Source organism: Natator depressus, chromosome 13 (assembly GCF_965152275.1).
Source record: "Natator depressus isolate rNatDep1 chromosome 13, rNatDep2.hap1, whole genome shotgun sequence".
NCBI classification, from domain to species: domain Eukaryota; kingdom Metazoa; phylum Chordata; order Testudines; family Cheloniidae; genus Natator; species Natator depressus.
In genome coordinates this window covers 20,367,367-20,381,815 of record NC_134246.1, presented here as the reverse complement: position 1 = coordinate 20,381,815, position 14,449 = coordinate 20,367,367, and the positions used below count along the sequence as shown (strand labels likewise).

Below are 14,449 nucleotides of genomic sequence, written 5' to 3'. Positions count from 1 at the left end.
GCAGCTGTTTCTAGCCACGCTCTGTCTCCGACGGCGCCCGGCCACGCTGGAAAGCCGCTGATGAGCCCCGGCTCCAGCAGCCCGATGCCCGGGTGGGTGTGACCTGACCGGCTGGCCCCCCGCCCTGTGCCAGCCCCTCTCCCCGCAGCAGCCCCGCTCGCTGCAGTGTCGAAGGGGGAGGGGTCGGCTCCTTCCCCCGGGCCCCGCGCCCGCGATGCCGGATTAAATGCGGCTGACGCTGCCCCAGCCCCTCTCAGTCCAGGACAGGCCAGCGGCTGGATCGGGGTCCCCGGGCGCAGCACCCACCTGTACCAGCAGCACGGGGGTGTCCTCCGCCCGCCTTCCGCTCGGCTCCGCAGCCGCCCCTCCGCGCTCTCCAGCCGGCCGAGGTGAGTGAGGGGCTCCGGGGGCAGCAGGGCACCTGCAGGGCAATGCGCAGCGGTGGGCGCAGGGGTGACAGCTCCGCAACCAACCGGCTGGGCGGCGGGTCACCCCGTGGCTTTCGCTCAGTGCCCCAGCGGAGAGTGGGGGGCCATCCCCGGTCCCCCCGGGGCTCCCCACCCAGTGCCCCCCCCCGCCAGCCAGAGGGAAATGATCCTAAAACCCCTGCGGCTCTCCAACCCAGGGCCCCTTGAATGATCCTGAATCCCCTAGGAGCTCCCACCTCAATGCCCCTTGCCAGCCAAAGGGGAATGATTTTGACTTCCCTAGGGACTCCCTCCCCCAATGGCCTTTGCCAGCCAGAGGGGATCAATCCTGCTACCGGCTCCCTGTGCCCAAAGTTCCCCACACCTTTGGCCCCTTCCAGTGTGGAACCCTCCTTGCCCCCTAGGAGCTGCCCACTCCAAGTGGCCCTGCCTCCTGCTCCAGCCAGAAGGGAACAACTAGACTGTAAGTTCTTTGGGGCAGCAACTGTCTTTTCGTTCTGTGTTTGTACAGCACCTAGCACAAAGGGGGTCCTGGTCCATGTCTGGGACTCGCAGGTGCTACCACAAGGGTTCTCCATCCAGCATGTTCCCTACTACCCCACTTCCCACCTCCCTGCTTGTCAGGGTACACGAGCTGTCCATGTCTTTGCCCTGTTGGTAGGTGTTGGATGTAATGGACTGGGCTAAGAACCAGGCCGGACACAGAGAGGATGGTGTGATGATGAGTTGTTTGTATAGCACCAGCCACATAGTGGGCACTTGTGCATGGTGTTCAGGGTGTCAGGGGAATGGTATGGGGGAAGGAATAGAGGTGTATGTCTTAGGAAGAAAACTCGCTTTTAGCTCCGTCCTCTCCACTCCCCCACGTGTGCCTGCAAAATGTAGGAGTTGCTGTCTGCCTGATCAGAGACCCTAGCCGTTGCAACCTCTCTGCTCAGTCTGACACCCAGGAAAGCTGGGGAGTTTATAAAGAGTTAGTCCAAGTTAATTCTCAGGGGAGCTGAGCCCCAGAATGGTGCTTGGAGAAGCAGAAGCTCTCGGGAGCCAAGACATGGCATGGTGCTCAGAGGGAGTGGGAGCTCACAGGGGCTGAGACTTGGCATGCCACTGGGAGGGTGCAGGAGCCCACAGGAGCCAAGCTCAAGGAGAGGCTTATAGGAAGCTGGAGCTCTCAGGAGCAAAGACCTGACATGGTGTTCAGAGGTAGCAAGAGCTCATGGGATCTGAGATCTAACACCATGGTCAAAAGGAGCAGGAGCTCCCAAGGGACAGGTCTGGAGGCATCACCAAGAAGGGGTGAGAGGTGAGTTCCCAGGAGCCAAGTCCTGGCCCCAGAGCTCAGGAGCAGAGTCCCAGCATCTCTCCTGCATTAAAAACTGCCTGAGTGAGAAGAAAGAAAGGATGCAAAGATCCAAAGAATGAAGTACCCGGTCAGTGGGAATACAGTGTGAAGGAAAACCAGAGAGAAGGAAGGAAGGGTCCAATGGGACATGACCTGCACAGATTTTGCCTGTTTCCCCTGAGACCTGGGCATGCCTAGAATCAACTTTCTCCTCTGCCTCCCCACCATATGCTCTCCACCCAGGTTCAGATCTAAACTGCAGCAGTCCAGGACACCCTCTTTCCTTCCTATGTGGAGTGCTCTGCGCTGGGGATGTGGTGCTGGAAATAACGGAGCATGCTCAAAAATCTGTATGTTGCAATTTAAGAATAATGTGGGGGACCCACTCTGTCTCTGAAAAACTTTTCAGCTCTTTTTATATTCATATTGGAGATTATGCTCCAGTAAGCTGTTCCCAGTTGTATGGGTGACTGATCTTACACTGTACATGTTCACCATCTGCCTGTATTAGGAAGTTTCCTGCAGATACTATCCAGAATCTGATTTGACAATGAGGCATACAAACTGATATACATGCCTTGATGTAACATACCAAGCATTAGAATGTCTGGATTGTCTAACAAGATATGCACATAATTGTGCTCTTAATTTGTTTGCACTGTTACTGCAGTCATAATGCAAACTGGATAATTGCATAGGCAGATGATAATTATTTATATTTGCATAAGCATGCAATCATGATAATTATGCAGGAAAATTAGGCATTCAGTTGTGTGCACATTTCACACAAGCAATTATGCAGCTAACTCGTTTGGAAAATTAGACTGTTATACCTTTGTAATATCTGTGCTAACATGCAATAATCTGAACTAAGCCAAATTAAGCAGATGTGGAAGATGAAGTTATTTGCTTTTTCCCATTGTGCAGGATGGAGCAAGGGCAGCATTTGTGATGGTGCAGAGAATCATTGGGGATTCATCAGGAGGCTAGCGTGCACAGGAACACTGTAAATAAAGCGACATGGGGGAAGAGCTCCTGGGACTAATACAGGTTTACTTGGGCCACAGCTGCCAGGAAATGGATCAGTTTAATATTGAGAATGTAGGGCCTATTCGCCCTAAGGAAGCCAATGGGACTTCTGCCTCATTTGAGCCCCAACTGCACGTGGGCTAAAGTTGTTACACTAAAATTCCCTGCAAAAGCTTCTCCTCACCTTACAGAGGAGCCTTTGATATATTTTGTAATAATAATAAGAATTAATAATAGGCACTGAACATGTAGTTCAGAACTACCGTTACAAATTGAGTTTCAGAAACAGGTCCGAGTGGTTCATTCTGGGATGCCACTAGATTTGCCTTTGACTTGTGCAAAACCCAGAGCAAAATCCTGCTCGCAGATCTACCTGGTAACTCTCAACTCTGATATTCTTCTCTCAGAGCATGGCTCAGTGAAGTGAATGGATCTTCTGCATCTGGAAGGCATGCAGAAGATCTTGGTATTTTTGGTAAAATGACACTTTGTGTCTAAGCAGCCAGGCCGTTACTGCATTCAGTTGGAAATGTTATTCAAACACTTTCATAAATTCCATGAAAAGGAAGAATTAAAAAACATTTAATCAGATTAGACAGGCTGGATCTTGGGAGTTGCCTTTAAAGATGCTTTTGGAGCTAACTAGGCTGCACTTGCAGGCAGTTTGTGGTCCTAGATGGGGCTAGTGCTGTGACTGCTCCTATTGCGCTATTTCCCTGGAGGTTTGCAGCAGGGGTTGAAGGTTTTCAAGGGAAGTCTTTGCTTAAATTGTTTAAAAGTTTCCAATAGGGGCCCCTTTGTTAGATTTCTGAACAATGAGTCTCCCTTGTTAAAACCTGGAAAAAAATCATAAAATGAAATTTACAAATGTTTGAATGAACAGAGCTGAAACATATGAAGTGACGAGGTGCAATGTAGTGCGTGTGTGAGTGAATGACGGCCAGATGCTAGTCTGCGTAATTAAGAGGGAAAAAATGTTTGCGAAAATAATTCGGTTGTGTTTTTAGGGAAACTTGTTGGACATCTGCTGTTTCCAGAGAAACTGACTAACCCCTTTATATCAAAAGTCAAACACAAGCATCACCTGGGAATGGTACAGGGCTGAGCTGCCCATCTGACTTGTTGACAGTAATAATTAACTAATGTAATAACTTTATCTCCACCTCTGGCCCATATGGTAGCAGCTGGAACATCTGGGTTCAATCCACTTAATGTGAACTTGCCCAGATTTTAATCAGAGCTGGCATAAGGATTTCATTCAGAGGTCAGTTACTGAAACCCAGCGTTCACACTTCTTTGTTACCTGCTGCTGGGGCTGGAAGAATTGGCCCTCTGTAGATATTTGCAACACAAACATAGCTTTCAGTGTTATGTAACATTTTTAGTGGTTAGAAGCGTTCTTTTCCCTTTCCAGTCTTGGCAAGATAAGGTTCTAAATATAGCCCGGTTAAAACAGGGAATGGTATAGAAATGTGCATAGAATACACTACACAGGCTACATGGGTTTTTTTGTTTGTTTTTTTTTGGGGGGGGGCAGGATAAAATTGTAGAGCATCTTGTTTCAGTTTTAACTTTAATAAGCTCACAATAAAATGACAAAATATTGTATTCCATCTCTAAATGCAGTATTGTAGGAGCAGGCAAAAATCATGCTTCTGTTCTTGGGTTTCTATTTCCCTGGGGTCTGGTGAGCCTCTTCTGTCAAGCAGAGGTGTGTGTGATGGGAGAAAATAGCTAAAATGCCCCTATAAGTAGATACGTATATGAACCACTCTTTCCACAAGAAATTCAAGCACCTTATAATCTTGAATCCTTTTATCCTCATTATACCTCTCGCAAGATGGAGAAGTGCGATTACTCCAATATACAGATGGTAAACTGAGGCACAGAGATGCTAAGTGACTTGGCCAAGCTCACATGGGAAGTCTGTGGCAGAGCAGGGAATTGAATGCTGCTCCAAGACTCAGGCTACTACTGGGCTGTCACTGGACTACCACAGGACTCTTTCCCCTCTTCAGTGGTGGGATTTTGGTGTGCTTGATGTGCTGTCTAAATCCATTAGTGAAATACATTGGGCTTTCTTCCCCACCCCGAATAAATGTGTAGAATCTATCTATCATATTGTAAGGCACCTCATATCTTAATATCTAAGCTCCTTTCTCTTCTTTTGACCTCAGTGACCTATCTTTCAAGGGTATGTTCTCTTAAACACTGTACATGATCAGTCTAAAACATCCAAGTCTGTATGTACTTCAAATTCACTATTTAAAAGCATGAGGCCATTTTTCATGTTTTTGCATTTAGAAATAAGGACTTGGAGGAGAAGACTAATTTGTACCTTCAGGAGACTGAAGGCAGGGTGAGGTGTAAGTGCTTGACTGGTGACACAGGAGCTACAGTTCATGGAAGAGTTGCTGTTCCTAACTAAGGATTTTATTTTAAAGGTGGGATGTGGTGGAGCTGCAAGATTGTCCCATTGGGTTGCAGAGAAGCTGGTATCATGGGTGGGAGATAACTGGATCTTTCAGACCCAAACTTCACATACTTCCCTAGATGTTCATGTGAACTGTTTTGTTCAGGTCTGCAGGGTCTCACACCTGGGCATGTTAGGAACCTTGGTCATTTTCCAATGAGCTCCTTAGCAGAAATCAAGATGCCATTCTGTATGGCAGAAGCATTTCACATAGATTTGCAGGTCCTGATATTTGGAAAGTCTTGGGCTCAAGAGAACCCTTTTCCCAATTGTAAACTAAGAGGAGAGGTTCAAGTTTACTATGGGTTTGCACAAACCAGATAGAGGACTTGTGGTTATATTGGAATAATTATGTGAGTTTTCCTGGAGAACCCAGTTTGGTGTCAAAACTCTCTGGAGAACATGAGGAGCAGCCTCAGAATATTCCTGGATCTCCAGATGCAGCAGAAAACTTTGCATGCAGCTCTGATGAGAACTTTGTGAACACAAGCAGAGTTAGCACAAATTACAGCTGGTTCACACATGCAGATCAGACTCAAACCAGGGCTGATTTCAAATGCATCTGAGGTTCAAGTCAAATGCTTCTCAGCAGGGATCTAAATCCTGCTTTGTGGAATTGTAGAGACATCTGCTGAATGTTTCCATTATGTACCTCTGTGGGCACATCTACTCTGCAGCTGGGAGTATGCTTCACAGCTTGAGTAGACAAACATGTTCTAGTTAGATGGAGCAGTAATGCAGGCTACAGGAGCCTAGTTTCTAAAGTGCACTAAGCTGTTGCACATAAATTGGTCCATATAGGTCCTGCTGGTGTGCACTCAAGGTTCCCAAGCTCATTGTTTGAAACAGCACTACATTAAAGTGCTCTGAGTCTAGGGAGCGCTGCAAAGAGATTATTCATTACATTATATACTACCATACTGAGTTATATACATTATTCATTACAGCAGAGGTGGGCAAACTACGGCCCGCGGGCCCGTCCTGCCCGGCCCTTGAGCTTCCCGGCCAGGGAGGCTAGTCCCCGGCCCCTCCTGTTCTGACCCCCTGCCCCGCAGCCTGAGCGCGCCGTGCCGCCAGCGTGGGAGGGGGCTGCACGGCGGGGGCAGGGGAGAGCGGGAAGGGAGGCTCATCTGCAGCCACAGGGGAGCAGGCGGGCGGGTGGCGGGAGCACGGCGAACGCTGGCGGAGGACTCAGGAGGAGCAGCGGGCGGCCGCGCAGCCGGCCGGAGAGAAGTGGCGCTTTGAAGGGGAAACCGCCTCTTCTCTCCGGCGGCGCGGCTGCCCCTGCTTCCTCTGAGTCTTCAGCCCATATTCGCAGGGCCGCATTCTGAAAGGGGCTTTAGAGGGGGGCCTGTCGGGGGGTGGGGGTGTGGGTAGGGGACGGGGCAGTCAGGGAGCAGGGGGGGTTGGAAGGGTCGGGAGTTCTGAGGGGGGCAGTGAGGGGGCAGATAGGGTTAGGGTTTGGGGGGGGCACAACCTTCCCTACCTGGCCCTCCATACAGTTTTGGAACCCCGATGTGGCCCTCAGGCCAAAAAGTTTGCCCACCCCTGCATTACAGTATATACAAAGAGAAAGCCTTGAAACTCCCGATTTTTGGATATCTACATAAAGTGCAAAAATTGCTAAAAATAAACCCGAAAAATGAAATTAATAACCCTGCAAAACAGAAGCAGATTATATGAATGTTAATGTGCTATATTACATTTAACATTATATTTAGTATTATATTTCACTATATTGACATCATCAGAATGAAATGATTTAACATGATTGAAATGAAACATTTTGATGTTTCCAGATGGATATGTCTCAGAATTTCAGTTCTGTGCTAAGTTCAGAATTTTGCCATTTTGTTCCTAATTCGGAATGAAAACAGCTTTTGAAATGTTGGAATTTCCTGCAGGACAGAAATTCCCTTTTCCAGCCAACTCTAGTGCTCAGTTTCTTCCTTGTCATCCTCCATGTCTGAAGGTACCAGGGGAAGCTGCGGATATTGCACTGCAGGGCAGGCGCTTTTGTATGTACAAACAGGAAACGTCCAACCCTTTGGGTGCTGCTCGTCCTCTTTACATTCCACTATAATGTCAGGAAGTACCTGGAATGTCTGGCAACAGGGCAGGTGCAGTCTCTATAGATATACCTGAAATGCCTGGCAGCACTTCTTACTATAAAAAGTCCTTTGCAGAGACTTGCCTGGTTTGGGATGGGGTGTCCAGCCAGAGGATATGGAAGAATAATCACGGACCTAGTGAAAACCATTTGCCGATCTCATCTTTGCTCCTCTCTGTTGTGCTGTGAGTGTCTGAGAGCAGACACCTGCTGTCGCTACTATTCTGGCTTTCTCTTTCTGTTGGTTTACATAACATCTCCAGCTGTGTGAACTAAGCACAGCTGGTGGGGAAGGCAACATTAAACCTCTGCCTCTTTTACCATGCTACTGGAAAGGGGTCCTGCAAAGCTGTGTGTCACTGTTACACATAAGATGCGTGTGTGTGACAATTTGGGTCTTGGAGGATAAAAATGACTCCCAAAACATTAGAAAGAACTGGGATTTGCTTCCCCACTAGTGAAAAGGACTGGAATTTAATGCAACATAGAAAAGTGTCACCCCTCCATTAAACCAGGACTGGCCCATTATTATTGTATTGTGGTAGCATCTAGGGGCCCCAGTCACAGACTAGGGTCCCATTACGCTAGGTGCTGTACAAACACAGAACAACAAGAAGTCACTGCCCCGAGGAGTCTACAATTCCAGCGCCTTTGTGGGAAGTTAGCATTACCAAAGGCACAGTACAATGGTGCTGTGCTCATCCTGCCTAGCAGCTCTACGCAATGCGTAACTGATCTCTCGTCATGAGAATGTTCACCCCTCAGCCAGCTGCTTAAATTGCCTCTCCCCTGCCTCCTCCCAGGATCCTCAGGAACAGAGGAGCTGCCCCTTTTCAGTTTCGCACATGGCACGTATTTGTATGTAGGGTTATTAGGCCAAAGCGGGAAGGAAATAGCTGAATAATAATGTGTGTTTCAGGAGGCAGAGCCCTAATTTCCACTAAGAAATGGGTTAACCCCTTGCTCACACTCATGCAGGGGCTCAGGGGAAGTGATGAAGCAGGGCTGGGGAGAAATGGCTCCATCAGACTTGGGGGGTTGAAGGGGAGAGGCAGGAAACTCTATTAGAACAGCTTCTTGCAAAGCAGAAGGAGAAACTGCTTGAGAAAGGCCAGGTGTCTGCACCCAGGAAATACAGGGTTTTCCACAGGGGAAGGGTGCTGTGTGACTGTTTGGTTTTCCCTTTTCTTTGTGCAATGAGCAAACCGGAAAGCCACTGAAGAATGAAGATGCTTGTGACTTGTTTTGGTTGGTACCTACACCAGCTTCCATGCTCAGTGGGCTGTTAGTATTGCTAAGTGTGGGCATAATGTAGCCAACCAGGGAGGAGTACGGATACAAAGCCCACCTTGGCATAGGGTGACCAGACAGCAAATGTGAAAAATCAGGACAGGGGGTGGAGGGTAATAGGAGCCTGTCTAAGAAAAAGACCCCAAAATCGGGACTGTCCCTATAAAATCTGGACATCTGGTCACCTTACCCTGGCATGAGTCAAAAATCAGCGGAGTAGTCTGCCTGCCCCGGCTCTGCAGCCTCACTGATCTAATGACGGCTCAGCTAGAGGTTGCTCTGTGGGAACCAGGAGACCTGGCTTTCAGGCTTTGCCACAGACCTGCTCTGTGACCTTGGCAAATCACCTCTGTGGCGTAGTTTCCCTCTCTGTGTAATGGGGAGAATGGTACCGAGCCACCCTGCTTTCAGATCTGTGGATACAATGCTTTGTAAAAGACTCCGGTATTATTATTTCTACTAGAGCTGGGCGCAGACAGGCAGTTTTCTCGCACGGAGGATTTAGATAGGCCACAAGTTGGTTTTGTTCTGATTAGGAACGAAAACCAAATATTTCAAAATTCTTCACGAAGGGAATGGAGTCCTGGCTCTGGGGCAGTCCACTTGGTGGTTTGCTACAGACTCTAGGAGGCCCTCGCCACCCCTGTGACAGTCCACAGAGCTGGCTGCCCCAGAGCTGCGGACCCTAGACGTTTGGGCTCCCCAGCAAAACCTGCCTAGCAGCCAGGCCTCCATCAGAACCCTGCCTGGGTTCCATCAGAACGTCGGCAAAATCAGACGGTGTCTGCGGCACATTTCAATTTCTCCAAATGGGCAAATTCTGACAAAATGATGCTTAGCTGGAATTTTTCCAACCAGCTGTAATTATTATTCTTGTCCTGTGTCCACACCAGGTACTACTGGAGCAGCTCATGAAACTTTCTGGCAATTGTCCTTCCTTGTCCTCCACCAACTCTCCAAAAAGTCTCTTTCTCATGGATACTTTAAGAGTGACTGGCACCCAACCAAAGAGCCTTGGGGATATGCCCCACTCTCCTCTGGCCCTTGATCTCAATCTGGCCATCTTTGCTATTGCCATTTTGAGCAGGTGGAACACGCCGTTCTGAGTTTGAGACTTGTTTGCTCCTGAGGTGTTGAGTAAAGCAGCAGAAATCCCAGAAATGCAGACAAGCTGTGTGAGTCACAGGAACACCATCGCAAGTCCAAGTGAAATGGCTGTGATTCCTGGGGTCTAATCCAGAATCCATTTCTCTGCCTAAGACACAGGGGTCAGAGATTTTTCTGTCTGCAAAAGTGCTTCAGCCCCCTGTGACTTCCATCCCCTCTCTCATCCACCCACTCACTCTCAGAGTCCAATAGGCAAAACCCTCCCAGCCTATGATAGCAACTGGAATACAGAGCTGATCTGCATCCCCAGGGCTTTCAGATCCCTGACCTGTGATTATGGGTCAGAAGTGGAATAATCCAAACATTTATATTAACCTGTAGCTAGGAAACAAATCGCCAAGGAGGCCACACTGAAATCTGAAGCTGCTGTTTTCCCTGAGAGTCAGGATTTGGCAGATAATCCAGACAGACAGACAGAGGCAATCTGAGCAGAGAGCAATGCAGGAGAGTTGGCACTGTGCTCGGATGTGCCCGCGAGCGTGGAAGTAGCGACACACACAGGGTGTTGAGCTGACATACCTGTTTGCCCTGGGGGATCCATCATGAAGTGGGGGAGGCCTCCTAGCCTGTGATCGCTCTGTGAGTTGAGAGGAGTCTGTAGCCACCATCTACCCTTCTGTTGCGTACTGTCCCTGTGCTGCCCTCTTTTGCTCACGTATCAACAACCAGGTGAGGCATCCTTCTGCCCAGTGCAAAGCAGCTGATTATTTATGTCCTTGTTCCACTCTGAAAGTCAAAGAACTTCTATCTTGGCACCCCTCTTGTTTTGGAAACCTTTTTGTCTCCTTAGCCTGAGCCGAGGTCCCTATCGCCCAGTGGTGCTGGAACAGCTCCCAGCAGCCTTTACCTTGAGCAATCACACCCTGATGGTATCTCTTTGGCTTTATAGCTGAGTCGTTATCTCCAAGGTCTCCTGGTTATTTCCTAATTTTTCAGTCCCGCCCAGTATTTGCTCTTCCTTTCAGCACCTGTTTTCCAGCTGTGTGCTTCCCACACGTCTCCTGTCTCTGCCAGACAAAGAGCAGCAGCGGCAGAGGGAGACAGGACAAAGCAGAGAAGGGGGAGAGCGTCAAACAGGCATAGCCCAGTGGGCAAATCCCAGCTCTCCTATAGGAGGGAGGAATGAAGAAATGACCGGGGTCACCCTGTGGGCTGTCATGGGGGCATGGCATGTCAACAGCTGGGACAGATGCACCGTCTCTGAGCTGGCGCTGCTATCCTAATCACAGCATCGGGCATTATAGCCTGTGCTGGAGGGCCAGTATGCTGTCATGCCTGATGTCATGACTGGGATGTGGCATGCATTATTATTACACAGACCTACCCCAGGCAGACATTAACCTCTTCCAGCCCAATGGAACTTTAAGAATTATCAAAGAATTAAGAGCATATAAAATAATCCCCAACTGTTGTTTCTTGTTAGTTTCTCTCCCTTACAGTTCATTCTACTGTCTGTGCTGGCTTTGAAGATACCCGGATACAGACAAACCCAGGCTCCAGGCCAGCCTGCCACTGGAGTAAGGCTTGGTCTCTAGAAACCTACATGGCACAGCTGCCTAGAAATATTTTGTGGTTAGCAACTGCTTTTTCCCAGAAAAATATAGTTTGGAAAAAACATCTGTTAAAAAAGGGGTGAAACAAAACAGATTTTGTTGGGGAGCAAGTGTTTCCTGCAAACTATTTCACTTGCAGATGTTTAGCTGTGTCAGAGCAAATGCCACTAAACTGGGTCAGCCTGTGTCAAAGAAGGCGGGTGACTAGCGTGATGTGATCATTTAATACCTTCATACTGCACATTTCAGGAATATGCTTTCCAAGCTGCAAGAAAACTTGCATTGTTCAGAAAGATTCATCACGTCATAGATTTTAAGGGCAGGAAGAATCATTATGAACTTCTAATCTCATGTCGTGCATAACACAAGACAGAGAACCTCACCAAGTAATTCCTCCATCAAGCCCATAACTACTGATTGATCTATAGCATCTCTTTTAGACAGGTATCTAATCTTGATTTAGAGACTTCAAGTGGTGGAGAATCCACTACATCCCTAGGTACATTGTTCGAGTTGTTAAGTATGCTCACTGCTAAAAACTTGTGCCTTGTTTCTAGTCTGAATTTGTCGAGCTTCAGCTTCCAGCCATTGGATCTCATTGTGCCCTTTTCGATAGATTAAAGAGCCTGCTACTATCAGAACTTTCTTCCCTGTGTAGGTGCTTACAGACCGTGATCAAGTCAACTTGGCTGTTTCTTGGTTAAACTAAACAGACTGAGACTCTTAAGTGTCTCTCTACACAGTATATTTTCCAGATCTCAAATCATTCTTGTAGTTCTTTTCTGACTTGGTCCTTTCCAGTTTTTCAACATCCTTTCTGAAGTGTGGACACCAGAGTTGGAGACAGTATTAAGGATACAGCTTTAAATCTGCTAATTGGGCCTGCTTCCTTAAAAGAGATTGATTCAGGGCTTGTATGTTACCAGTTGGTGGTTAAATGAACACTCAAGTGGTTAGTCATGACTGCAACCTTAGAGCGCTAAATAAATATTTACCGATAATTATACTTAAAATGACTTTCTAAAAAAGCAATTTTTTCAGTATCTCGACTCAGTAAATATTGCTGCCTCTCTCACAGGGAGATAGCTTGTTAACAATATTTTCCAGCCTGGGGCCATAAATCTAGCTTGGCCCACAACAATTTGAAGAGACTGATTTCCAAGGTGTAGGAGAATAGGAACTGCCCCACAGAATGAAACCAGTCGTCCACCTATTCTGATACCCTGTCTCCAACAGAGGCCAGAGCCAAATGATTCAGAGGAAGGTATAAAACAGTAAAAAGGTGTCCTCATAAACAAGAATTATGACGTAACATAAGTAGGAAGAATCTTCATAGCTGCAGGAAGTTTGTGGTTGGTTTTTGTCCTGGAAGTGTGGACTGGTCTAGGAACCATGAGGGCTCTAAAGGGAAAGACAGCTCTCTCAGTCCTACACTTCACTGGCTGACTCTAAGAATATTTGCATGGCCAGTTATTGCAATTGGAATTATGATCCAGGTAAATGTCTGCAGAAATTAGGCATGGAAATACACACTTATTTTGCATACTTGAAAGTATTACGGCATTCCTGAAAATCTAGGCCCTAAATATTTTTGTAGTGATTTTGTTTTCTTGGTAGTTAGATGAAGAAAATAGAGTCTCACCCTTACCGTAATGAAGTTTTCTTTTAATCATAAAGCAGGGAGATCATCTCCCAGATAACGGCTTCATCGCCCGACTTACAGATTGACCGAGACCAACACCACCTTTGGCATGGTCCATGTCTTTGGGAGCCTGTCATTTCTGAAGCGCCCTAGTTCAATACCATGTTGTAGTTCAACATTCTGTGACGCCAGATGACACCAGTCTTGGAGTGTGGTCCTCTAGTGCCATGGCTGTAGCTCCAGGCAATGCCATATTTGCCTCCGCTGGCAACAAATTACAGGTCTAAATGATCTTTAAAACTTATTCTGACCGACCTTCCTCTCTCTAAAGCAATTGCATAATAGGGGTTTATCCCAAATCTGAGCAAAAGACAGAGAGACTCCTGGTTCAGCTTCAGGGACTGATGTGACTTACACAATCAATTTGTTTGTATTCCAAAGAGGTGGTTCCTTAAAACCTCTATTTTATCTCCTTAAAGTGATATTTCCTGAGACGTGCCTGTTATTTCCTTTCCCTGGCTCCGAATCGGATAACACGCAAACAAACCGCGCCAGACCTGGCACCGTCCAGACCCTTTGCTGTGGTACCTTTCTCCCTCCCATTGCTTTGCTCTGGCTGCATTCCTTGCTTTGAGTTGTGCTTCAATTTGCATTTTAATGGCCATTTGCAGCACTCCTGTGGACACGTCTGGGATATGAGCTGCTCTCCCATATTGGCCTGTGTGTTTGGGAATGTGGGGTGTCCTCGCTTCCTCTTGGATGGAATGTCCTGCCCGCAGAGACCTCAGCACAAAGAGCTCCATTGTGCATTTAAAGATTCAGGGCTAGAGCAGAGTTTGAGTTTCACTGTGCAAATCCATAAAGGGCGAGTGGGAGAATCAAGTTATTCTGAGGGTATCTAGATAATTGCTCCCTATTTAGCTTTCACCCAGCATAAAGCTCTATTGTTTGGCCATTAGTATTATTCATTTATTTTACTCACACTGCACCATGATTGGTGCCTAGTCATTGATTGGTGCATTAATAAAAGCAAACAAATAAATAAGTATCCCCAAAAGGAGACAGGCAAATGCAGTGAAGAACTTATAACTGGGAAGGGGAGAAGTGGGGGTGGACGTGACATCCTGAGGTTTTGAAAAAACAAACCAAATGTCTTTCCCCATAAGAGCCCAAACACGCAGCTGCATCAGACAAATAAAATAAATATTGGAGGGTGCAACCAAGGAATTATCTCAGGAAGAAACAGCTGCAAAACACTAGAGGTTCAATAAGGTAACATCTCCCTGCAGACAGGTCTGCTGGATTCTGGGGGGAAGGATTGCAGGCATAAACTGGTGGCCATTGCTCTTCAAGGCAGGGAGTGTGATTTACTCTATGTTTCTACAGCACCTAGCACATGGGGCCCTGTCCTCGCT

The 14,449-nt window shown here is 47.4% G+C and overlaps 1 protein-coding gene across 1 annotated transcript in view; it reads left to right on the top strand.

Moving 5' to 3' along the window:
• The first annotated feature begins 244 nt into the window (after positions 1-244).
• The window catches only part of MATN4 (matrilin 4), a 28,881-nt gene continuing 14,676 nt past the window's right edge, over positions 245-14,449 (top strand). The window contains exon 1 of the mRNA XM_074970184.1: positions 245-389. The gene's annotated coding sequence lies outside the window, so the exon portion shown is untranslated. The remainder of the gene's footprint in view (positions 390-14,449) is intronic.